Raw genomic sequence first — 12151 nt, 5'->3', positions numbered from 1 at the left:
TTCTTAGAAAGAAGGATTCAATAGGAATATATGAACAGAAGTTATGTTTGTGTCTCAGTTAGTGGAGAGACCAGATGGGAGAGACCCCACGCCGTTATACCCCCAGACCCAGGGCTTATCTACGATAGGGAATGGGTGACTCAGAAGGGATGTGTAGGACAACTGAAGTATAACAATATCAAATGTCGTTTGATCTGAGGGCAAGATTTGTGGTAAATATGTGTTCTTACAGAAGGAACAATAAACCGGAAATCTTGCAGGCCTTGCTGAAATAGGGGTAAATCAGAAGCAAACATGGCAGGTTAGCATTTCAGCATGAATATCGAGGTCGAGGATTGACATCTGGTGAGGGCCTTCTTGCTCTTGTGGACTCTGCAGAGTCCTAAGGTGGGGCAGGGCATCACATGGCAAAGGAGCTGAGTGTGCTAACTCAGGTCTGTCTTCTTCTGCTTACACTATTTATAAAGCCATCAGTCCCAATCCCATGATAAACCATTAGCTTATTAATCCATAAAGGGCTTAATATACACATGAAGTTAGAGCCCTCATGATCCAATTATCTCTTAAAGGCTTCACCTCTCAATACCGCCACATTAAGGATTAAATGCCTACATGAGTTTTAGAGGGGACAAATATTCAAACCATAGCACTTGGGTACTTTTGTGTGAAATAATGAATATGCATTTGGGGAATAACTACATAAACCAATTAAAGTGCCTGATGGAGACTGAATTTATCCAGGTTAATTTAGGAAAAAGAGTAGATAGCACCTGCTTTTAACTTACTGTTTACTTAAAAATAGAGACTTTAAGAGACAGCATTTACCCTGGATTCATCTTTTATTAAAATATAAAATTTAGAAACTTTATCTCATTCTATTAAATCTTTTTTTGTTTTTTGTGGTTTTTTGTTTGTTTGTTTTTCTTTCATTCTATTAAATCTTAAGCATTGTCAAGTGTCCATACTTTTTTCCTGCTGAGGAGAACTGGTTACTATAACAACCACTGCAGCAGTATTACTAACTACAGACACAAAACAAAACCTGCCTTAAACTGTTGAATGTTTTTGTGTTCACAGCATAATCAGGTAATTTAGAAATTGACAGTAATATAAGGGAGAAAATGAAAGGAACTTGAAAATAGAATATTAATCCAGGAAGCAAGTATAAACAAAATAAGGACAGAGGAAATTGACTAAACATCTAGGGTAGCTCCCACCTTCTGCTTCTGGCAACCTAGCTCTCTAGGCTGGGATAGCAAGACACCAGTGCTCCCATTGTTTAGAGAAGCAATGTCTCAGCCTCATGCCCCAGCTAATATTAGGGCCATGGATGATGTGAGGAGAGAGAATTATTAGGCCAGAAACAAAGCAATGAAGTATTTACATCCAGAAATAGACCCTGATTTCATAATAGACTACTGGGAAAGGTAAGAGCTACTGAATAAAAGGAAGCAAGAATTTTGAAACTTCTATTTGTATTTACCGTAAAACAGAAATAACATTTTTCTGTTTTCCTTATCACTGTGAAAGTAAAGTTACAAAATCTTCTTAGAATGTGATTTAAAAGCTATTAAGCTTTATAAACTATAAATAACATTATCAATAGAATTTAAATGACCAAATATCTACAATTTACTAATAAACTACTTTTTGTCATAATATTTTTAACACTGACCTTTCTCCTTTGAATAAGAGAAATGTTTATATTAAATCTGACAACCAAACAATATCCTTTTAATACTCTTTAAATAAATGTAAGCCTCTGGGAATTAAAAAAAATGAAAATATATAAAAAGATATCCACATATAGATGACTATAGTGAATTTTGAATAAAAGAGTTTATGACTCTGAGATGGTACAAAATATATTATCAAGAAATAACCCTTATTTAAACTCTTCTTGTATATCTACATTTGTAGTCCATCAGCAACCTATTACTTTTCAGAATTTATCTACATTTAAAATGACAAGTTCTTGTTCTTGCTATATATATTTCCCGCCACCTAAAAGCGTAGTGACCAAAAATGGTTTTACTCAATTAAGTGGAGCTATTTTAGTAGCTGTGAGAGAGTAGCTGTAAAATGTAAAATGACAATCTCTGATTTTAGCTCAGCTTTTCTGAAACTAACATGTAGTCAAAATAACCTGTTTTAAAGAGAAACAAAAGCTTGTGTGACCATCTTGCCTTGACAGAGTTCATGTACACCACATTTTAAACTATAACAGTATTTTTATTTTGCTAAGTGATAAACTGCTAAAAATAGAGACTTATAGACATATTGTTGGTGAGCGTTAGATACAGAGCTGAATGTATTCCTGTAAATCCTTACCAGACTTTTGAAAAAATCCTAAATGATTGTTCAATTTGTTAAAATACAAAAACAAAGAATGATAGGATATGATAAAAAGGGTGTGAGTGTGTAGGCTTAGGAATAGTGCTGGTTTTGTTTAATCAAGTGATATCTATGATTAGTTTTATGAATCACCTATAGTGTTAACAAAGTTAGAATCTATAGAAAACCAGCAGATAACAATGACAATATTGTGTTTCTAGACCTTAGATTTAATGTATTATATTTTACATAAACAATCTTTAATTATTCTATAAATAAATATTTGTTTTATTTTTCCTATTGAACATGATTCGGCCAAAAATGTTTTGTTCAAAATTTTTCTGTTGTTGTAGTTTATTTAAATATTTTCTAAGGGGGTTTCAAATCTGCATTTTTGATTTCTGCTTTCACTGTAAAACAGATGGAGAGATAAATGTAACTAAACTTAGAGAAATTGTGATTTTTAGCTAATTAATAAGATTTGGGCCAATGCCAGTTGAAAACATGGTACAACTTCAGACAGCATTCTTAAGAAAATTTGATCAGAAGATAAAATACATTCACAAAAGCAGTAGCCACTTTATCAATTTACCATTGTTTATGGAAAAGTCAAACTTCTAGCCTAGTATGCAAAGTGCTCTACCATTCATCACTGCCTCTCTCTATGTATTTCTCATTATTTCTTTACCTCATCACTCCAGCAGCCAAGTCTCCCTGGTCCATACAAGCTCCTCCGCTTGTACTTAATTCCTGCCAGGAATATTCTTAATTTTTCATTCACAATTGACGAACCCTTCTAAGTCTAGCTCAAGTTCCTTCTTCATGAAGTTTGTCTGTGCACATCAGTCTTAGATAATCTATCCTTCAGTGTGAATCTCAACACACATAGCGAAGTTTAAAATTTTCCCTTGAAGATTTAATATTTGAGTTTGTAAAACAAACTAATACACTAATTACCAGAAAAAGAGCATACACATTTTATTACATGCACACATGTGCACAAGATTCATACAAAATATAAAAACCCAAAGAAAGCAAGATGTTGATAGTTTTGTATCATCTTGAGGTTATAGAAAGAATAGAGGATTGGATCCTGGCAAAGACAGGTTATGGGAAGAAGAGAAGAGGAAAGACCTGCAGAAAAGGCATTCTTTTTAAACAGATAATGGTACCAGTACAGGGTGTCTAGGTTCTTGCAGTTTTGATCAAAGAATTGGACAAAACATACACAGAAAGCAAGGAAAGAATGAAGCAAAAAAGCAGAGATTTGTTGAAAATGCAGGTACACTCCATAGTGAGAGTGGGATGATCAGTCTCAAGAGCCCAGTTACAGAATTTTCTGGGGTTTAAATACCCTCTAGAGGTTTCCACTGGTTACTTGATGTAAACCTTATGTAAACGAAGAGGCTAAAGTGAAGTTACAAAGTTCTTTCCTTTTTTTCTTTTTTTTTTGAGACGGAGTTTCGCTCTTGTTACCCAGGCTGGAGTGCAATGGCGCGATCTCGGCTCACCGCAACCTCCGCCTCCCGGGTTCAGGCAATTCTCCTGCCCCAGCCTCCTGAGTAGCTGGGATTACAGGCACGCGCCACCATGCCCAGCTAATTTTTTGTATTTTTAGTAGAGACAGGGTTTCACCATGTTGACCAGGATGGTCTCGATCTCTTGACCTCGTGATCCACCCACCTCGGCCTCCCACAGTGCTGGGATTATAGGCTTGAGCCACCGTGCCCGGCCACAAAGTTATTTTCTTGACGTACACCCTATGTAAATGAGGAGAATGAAGTAAAGTTACAAAGTCATTTACTCAGTGTAGACCTTATGTAAACGAAGAGAATGTTTCTGCTCATAGCTGACTTCCATTTGATTTAGTTCTAGGAAATCCTTAGGTTCCCTGCCGCCGGGCCCTATTCTCCTCCCTAAATAAGATATAGATGAAATCTCACAGGTAGCAGCTCTCAGAAGGAATAGATGGTAGCCAGTAGTAAATGTTTCTGTCAGACCTTTAAAAGTTTCTAGATATGTTCAAGAGGGCCTTCAGAGAAAGTCTGTTTGCATCTGTTGTTTATTTTACTATTTCCTCTACAGATGCAAATCTCCCTTCAAAAGACAGCTTTTTAGTTATTCTTGTACTTTCAGCTCCTCTGAATAGCCATCTTGAAATATGTTTAAAAAGTATGTTTTGAGATGAAATAATTTCAGTTTCCTTTACACAGCCAATGTCCACTGTTCAGTTGGCACATATTAAAGCCTGCTATGTAGTCTGTCACTTTTATGAATATCCCCTCTCTTTAACTGCATTGTAATGTACTATGGTGATACAAAGGAGAGAGGAGTCTAATTAACTTTTGCGGTTCCACAAGAATTGCAGATTTTTGCCCACAATTATAGCCGTAATAACAGCTACATTTATGAACCAGATATTATATTTACTGTGGAGAAAAGATAGAGAACTGAGGGTAAATCCAATTTTCACCATATATTAGTGTTAAAGCTGTCATCAAGTTAGTCAAAATATGAAAGGCTTCACAAACGTGATCTAATTTAATCTTCAACATAATCTTGCACAAGTTCTATTACTAGCTCAATTTTAAAATGGAGAAAAGTGAAGACTAGAGAGTTTTATCTAATGTCAAAAGACCAAATTGCAACAAATTTAGAGATCTAATTGGTATTTGCAATTCTAGAATTGGGCAGCATTTTAAACTATAGAATAGAACGAGTGCTCCACTGGTCATGGCAGAAAAGTTGGTTTTTGTAAGATGGGAACAAGGAAACACAATGGAGCAAATTGGATTGGTTAACATTAGGTTACTTTAGGCTACTTTTCTTGTAAGGGTTAGAGCAGAGAGAATTTCCTTATTATGCTAACTCAGGTTGACTGCCTTTTCTAATTGGTTGCTTTGACTCTCCTGTTTTCAGGGAAAAGAAGTCTGTTTAGGGATAGCAGTTTTCTTAAAGTTTCATTAGATTATGTAGAATTTTGCATAAGTAAACCCTACATAGCTTGGTCTGGTCTGTTGGTGCCTAGTGCAGGAACTGAGTTGAAAAAATGGCCTCCCAATAAAATGTGTTTCACACTAAGAATAGTGGCTAGTAAATAAAATAAAGGGTCCAGGATTTCCCTGACTGAGAACACAAGCCCTGGTATTAGAGAGAAGTGTAAACTTGCCCCCAAAAGACTGTTGAGTGTATAAGTACTTAGCCTTATACCTGCAAGCAAAACAGATTTGAGAGTTATTTGGGAGCTTACAACAGTAGTGGGATCTTAATAATTACAGTAAGAACCAGGCACCTTAGTTCAAAGAAATTTTTAATACTAACAGAGGAAACTTTTAAAGGACTACTTCCTACTTGATCTACTGACAGCAAAGCTGAAAGCCAACTTCCCTCCCCTATATTGATGAATTAGGTATTATTGGTTAAATTCACTCACAAGGTTTGCCCGAATAAGGAAGGACATGCCTGAGCAGGTCTGACAGTCAGCCATTGTTACATGGTGCATTTGTCTTCAACTAGAATTGGGCATTTGAAGTTGAAGTGGGTTTCCAATTAACCATTCAAAATTAAGGCAGAAAGTGTAAAGAACGAACAAGGAAAAACTTCATATACTTTTGCTTTATAATAGGTTTGACCTTTTTAAGGTTGAATTTTGTGACAGGCTATGCCACAAGAAAATCTGGAGGAAATAAAACTGGAGAGAGTTCTAAAAATATGAAGCATATACATTGTTCATTTTAAAAAGCTTGAGCCTTAAGTCAGCTAAGATGACAAACAATGCCTCTTAATTATCAGGCCAGCCCCCCTAAGCTATGCAAATAGGGAGTCTCTATCCGCCCCTCTTACTCTCCTCACCAATTTCACTCCTCAGGGCAAGCACTTTCAGCTCTGTTTTGTCGTAACTTTTCAGCAAGTGTTAAGTTGAGAGTCATTGATTACTTTCCTCCAGGGCAAAGCCAGCACTCTCTTCTAAGTGTTTATACATGCTCATGTCTCATTTGCACAGAAGTGGCCAGCCATTGTGTTACACAGGCCAGACAAAAGCTAAGACCTGGTTTAAATCCTAGCTCTGCTGGTAACCAGTGGAATGGTCTTGATTAAATCACAGTCATTCTTAATCTCAGTTTTCCAATTTGTGAAATGAAACTCTTATACTAGACTACAGCCAAGCATTTAACTCTTTAATTTTATACCTATAAATCTAACTGCTCCGTGTAGCTTCCATAATCGTACTCTCCTCCTTATCTTCTTTTTCTTTCTGGCATTAATTTATTTTTCTTTACTACCTATTAGCTACTATTATCCCTGAGGTCATTTTCAAGTCGTCTTTATTTTTTCACTGCTTTCACTCCTATTCTTTTTCCTTCTACATTCATTCATTCACAGGATTTCAACTATCAATTATTTGAGAGTGAATACTAAATTTTCAGTTTTTCATTCATAACCATAAAGCCATATAATTTTTCTAAGTCATTTATTTTAGCAGTAAATATCACAGACTCTTCCCACAAAGCATTGTCTTATCCTCCAAGTTCCTAAATTGATTCTCAATTTAGACTCTTTCAACATTTTTGCAGTTAATTCACAGGTAAGTCTTACTATTCTCTCTACAAACTTTCCTTGTGAGATTTAAAACTGCTTTTATCAACAAGTCAACTATTAGGACTGAGAACTGAGGCCACCTACACCTATGTCAGCAAGACTTAGCTGTTTGTTCAAGGGAATATTTGCCTAGGAACGTAAGACTATATATAACCCAGCAGACAACTTTACAGTTTGTTTCAGGAAGAAACAAATTGCTTCATAGCAGATATGAATTTCTTCTTTTTTTTTTTTAGACTGAGTCAACCCAGGCTGGAGTGCAGTGGCATGATCTCGTCTCACTGCAACCTCTGCCTCCCAGGTTCAAGCGATTCTCCTTCCTCAGCCTCCCAAGTAGCTGAGACTGCAGGTATGTGCCACCACGCCCAGCTTATTTTTGTATTTTTAGTAGAGATGGGATTTTGCCATATTGGCCAGGCCGGTCTCAAACCCCTGACCTCAAGTGATCCACCCACCTTGGCTTCTCAAAGTACTAAGATTACTGCATCCAGCCAGATATGAGATTTTAATATCCAGTAAGAACCTACTAATGTATATGACTATCAGCCCTACCTCTCTACTCTTCACATGGTTGCTAATTTCTTTTTTTTTTTTTTAATAGTTTGGCCATGTACACACACTCCAGAATCTACAAGGAGTTTTTTTTAACCTGCAGAGCCAAATTACTAATACATACAGTTAACGCCCTTCTCATCAACCATCCCACCTTAACTCTGTTAGCTAACCGACTTTAAGCTGCTTTTCTCATTATTGTCTTACATGTATGAGAATTCTTTCCCATAGGCACTTAATTTCCAGCATTTAGTCATCAACCTCTAACTTTCTGCTTTTACCAGGGGGTCTGACTATAAACACTAATCCACATTTAACATATTCTTTGCATCTTGCCTCAGTGGTTCTCATTTTTCAAGGAAGCATCTAGCCATAATAATTGGTCAACTTAATTTAAATCACTCTTTTCATTAGAGTCTTCCCAAAGCTTATTATTTATTTGTACTTAAAGAAACTTTGTGAAAATATCTTTCAGGTTTTAATCTTTGTTCCCTCTCTATGGCAGAGTGAGTTCCCCTCATCAAACATTCCATCCTCTGCCTCACACATCCCTGCCTCTTTGCAGTTAGATAGACCCATGTGAATAGTTCTGGCTGGAAAGTAAGTGAAATGTGTCATTTCTGAGCAAAAGTATAGAAGAGTAGGAGCTCAACTCGCCAGTTGTCTCTTCCACTATAAGGCTTCCTGTGCCAGATGGCACAGCTACAGGATGGGAGAGCCTCCATTGGTGTGGGCACCCAAATGATGCTATACAGCAAATCTTCAATGTGGCCTATGCTGGACACATAATGAGAGCAAAAGCAAACCTTTATGTGTTAAGGTGCTGAGATTATAAATAATAGAGTCTTCAAAGTTAATTAGTCAAATGACTTTTGTTTTATTCAATTGATTTCACAGTTTTCTCCTCAGTATACGGTATAGTCTCTATACAAACATAGTCAATCAATACTTTTGTCTACAATGTTTTGTATATATTTTTCGCTCAACATAATTGAACCCAGAATTTTATTGCAATAGAAACAAAATCAATAATGTTCTATAACTCTTCTTTATATCATTCTAAGTGTTGCATTTCAGATATTTTAAAAATCTGTTATAAAGATTTTGAAGAAGATAGTTATCTGGTGTATCTGTCAGGGATTAATCAGGGAAGCTGAGATCTGAAGAGTTATAAGATAAGGGACTTATTTTAGAAATTAGGCCTTTCACAATTGAAGGATGCAATGGGTAATGGCAGGATTGAAAGAGGGAGTAGAAGAATCAGAGGAGACACACATCAGTCAATGTAAAAAGTCAGCAAGTGCAGGCACTGAGGTGGAAAGACAAAGGGTAAGCTGGTGGAGAAGTCCTCAAGAAACGGTGGACCCTATGGGTCTTCAGCCAGGTGTCTAGTGAGGGACTTGGGGCCACTCTTGGTTAGCAGGATCAGCAATTGTGTCGGAGCTGAACATGGAGTGGGAGAGAGTGAAGTCACCACAGCTAATAATAGAGACCTTTAGAGAGTAAGGATTATTACTTCATTTCCACCTCCCAAACTTCGTGCAATTTCCCATTTAGCTCACGTAATCCAAAACTATACAAAGGAAGGGATTTGATAAGCAGAAGGAGACTGGGTCTGTCAAATGGAGAAGTTTAAGTGAAAGTAGACAGCCTGAGAGAAAAGAGTAGAGGGTAGAGACTGCCACAAATTCTGTACCGTTTCTCCATAAATGAGGAGACTATCTCCTCCTCCACTGAATCTGAATTGGCTTTGAAATGTGCTTTGGTTTTCAGCAGGAGTGAAGTTTTGCCTATTCACACAACGTTGCCTTTTCCTGCACCTAACATAACATTCAACAGAACCACCACAAGGATACTACAGATTATATATACCAGAATATACTTAATAAAATCAAAGCGAATTATGGATTGAAAAAAACCATGATAATCATTTAATAAAATCAGGATATACATATGCATAGTCTTTCATTAATTGTACTATTATTCTTTTTTGTCTCCTCTTTATACCCATACTTATTAGATTTTTCATGAAAAGCAATTTTACACTAAAGCTGACTGCAAATGTTTCTAAGAAAAATTTAGAGCAATAACTGTGGATGACAAAAGCTTACAGATTTACTGTCATCTATCATTTGATAATATTTTACATATAACTTACCAAATAATCTAATCATTTAATATCTCTACAAGATGAGAAACACTTTGTGAGGTTTCTCAGAAGCCCAACTGGAAAATCCAAAAGTTAATTTTAGACCCAAAAGGCTTAATTTAGTATATTAGTCCTGGAGAAACCTGCTAAAAATGTCAAAAGGTTTAAAACACCTAATAAAAACAGAATCACGGGTCATTGTAAAATAACAAATATTTAACCAGAGCAATAATCAAAAGACTTACACAAAAACCTTAACCTTTGAAAGCTCAGTTTTCCCAAGTAATTAAAAAATCTAAATAAGACAATACAGGAATTATCTTGATAAAACGTAAAATCTTTGTTTTTCAGGCTAGTTACCAAAAAGATCAAGAAAACTTCCTGTGTCATGATTACATCTCCTTATGTGAAGCCCATTTGGATAAACTGGAAGTCAAAACTGACGAAAAGGATACTTGAATTTAGGCATGGAAAGAACATGTTCAGGGTTATGAGTACACGTTATATTTTAGAGGAATGTAAACAAGAGAACTAGTACCTTGAACTGGGAGATATATGGCTGTTACTAACAGGTTGGGACATTTCCTGGTTACACTGACCAATTTAGACATACCAAGCAAAGCCAAGTGCACAGAATAAAGTTACATGTAAGGAAAACATTGCTTTTCTAGACCTTCAAGATAAACATTTCAGCATCAAGCTATGACAGTAAAGTTAGAACCAGAGGAAAAAACCACTGGGATTGACAAAAAGGCTGAAGAGAAGAGTTATGATCCCAAACAAAAATAAAAATGTATCTTTTTTAAGACGAGAAAGAACAGAAGGCAATACCATATGACTGCAAATCACATGCAGCAAGGTACAGCAAAAATTGAACTTCTGAGATATATATCTGGGAAGTTTCAGAAACCAACAGATTATAAAATTTAAAAGATGTAATTTTTAATTTTTAATTAAAAATATAATTTTATTAAGAGTCAATCAATAATTTAAGAAAACTTTGTTGTCCTAACATAAGGAACCAAAAGTTTTAGTTTTGTATTAGTGTATTTTTAATATCAATGTTCATTCTTTTTAGGACAAGGGAGAAGAGCAAGATGGCCGAATAGCAGGCTCCATTGACTGTCCCTCCCACAAGGACACCAATTTAACAATCTACACACCTAAAAAGCACCTTTATAAGAGATAAAAATCAGATGAACACTCACAGTACCTGGTTTTAACTTCATGTCACTGAAAGAGACACTGAAAAGGTAGAAAAACCAGCCTGGACTCACTGACGTGACTCCTCCCCCATCCCCTGTCAGCTGCAGGGCCGCACAGAGAGCATTTCTGTGCACTGAGGACAGGGAGAGTACAGCAGCTGTGAGGCATTGAACACAGTTCTGTCCTGTTACAGCAGAAAACAAAACCAGACCAAATTCAGCTGATGTACAATCACGAAGGGGACATTTAAGCTAGCCTTAGTCAGAAGGGAATCCCAGATCCCAGCATCTGAACTTGAGTTCCCACAGCCTCACCACCATGGGCTAACGCGCTCTTGGGCTCCAAATACACTTGAAAGGCAGTCTAGGCCACAAGGGCTGCAACTTCTAGGTGATTCCTAGTGCTGACCTGAGCCCAGAGACAGTAGCCTTGAGGGCTCACTGAGACACCAGCTGTGGCAGGTGAGGGAGTGCTGCCCTTACCTTTCCCTTAACCTGAAGCTGCAGAGCTTGTGGCTCCAAGAGAGACCCCTCCCTTCTGTTCAAGGAGAGGAGAAAGAAGAGTGGGGAGGACTTTGTCTGGCATGTTGGATACCAGCTCAGCCACATCTGGAAAGGGCACTGGTCAGAGGTGTGAGGCCTCCATTCCAGACCCTACCTCCTGGGCAACAAGCCTAGATATACCTTGGGCCAGAAGGGAGCCCACTGCCTTGAAGGGAAGGACCTAGTTCTCATGGGATTAATCACCTGCAAACCGGAGAGCCCCTGGATCCTGAATAACCAGATGTGATACCCAAGTACTATATCAAAGATGTTGGGTGAAACTAAGCACATTCCCAGCTGTGGTGGATATCGAATGATACTCCTTCAGCTCCTTCAGAAAAGGAGAAGGAAAAGTAAAGGGACTTTGTCTTGCACCTTAAATACTAGCTTGGCCCTAAGGTGCAGCTTAGATACCAGCTTGGGGCCAAGAGCAGTAGAGCACCAAACAGGCTCTTGGGGTCCTCAGTTCCAGGACTTGGCTCTTGAACAGCATTTCTCGACCTTCCTTGGGCTAGAGGAGAGTCCACTGCCCTAAAGGATGAGTGCTAGGCTAGGCACCATTCACCACAAGCTGACTGATGAGTCCTTGTGCTTTAAAGGAACATCAGCCGTAGTCTGGCAGTACTCCCCTTGGGCCTATGGTGGTGGTGTGGTGGTGGTGGCCACAGGATAAAGCTCCCTTACTTTTGGAAAGGGGAGAGAGGAGTGGGAAGGACTAGGTCTTGCGGGCTGAGTGCCAGACCAACTGCTGTAAAATACGATACCATGT

This window comes from Sapajus apella, unplaced genomic scaffold (genome assembly GCF_009761245.1).
Source record: "Sapajus apella isolate SASKATOON/1434 unplaced genomic scaffold, GSC_monkey_1.0 scaffold18, whole genome shotgun sequence".
In the NCBI taxonomy this organism is placed as follows: Eukaryota; Metazoa; Chordata; class Mammalia; order Primates; family Cebidae; genus Sapajus; species Sapajus apella.
Note: the sequence above shows the minus strand (reverse complement) of the source record.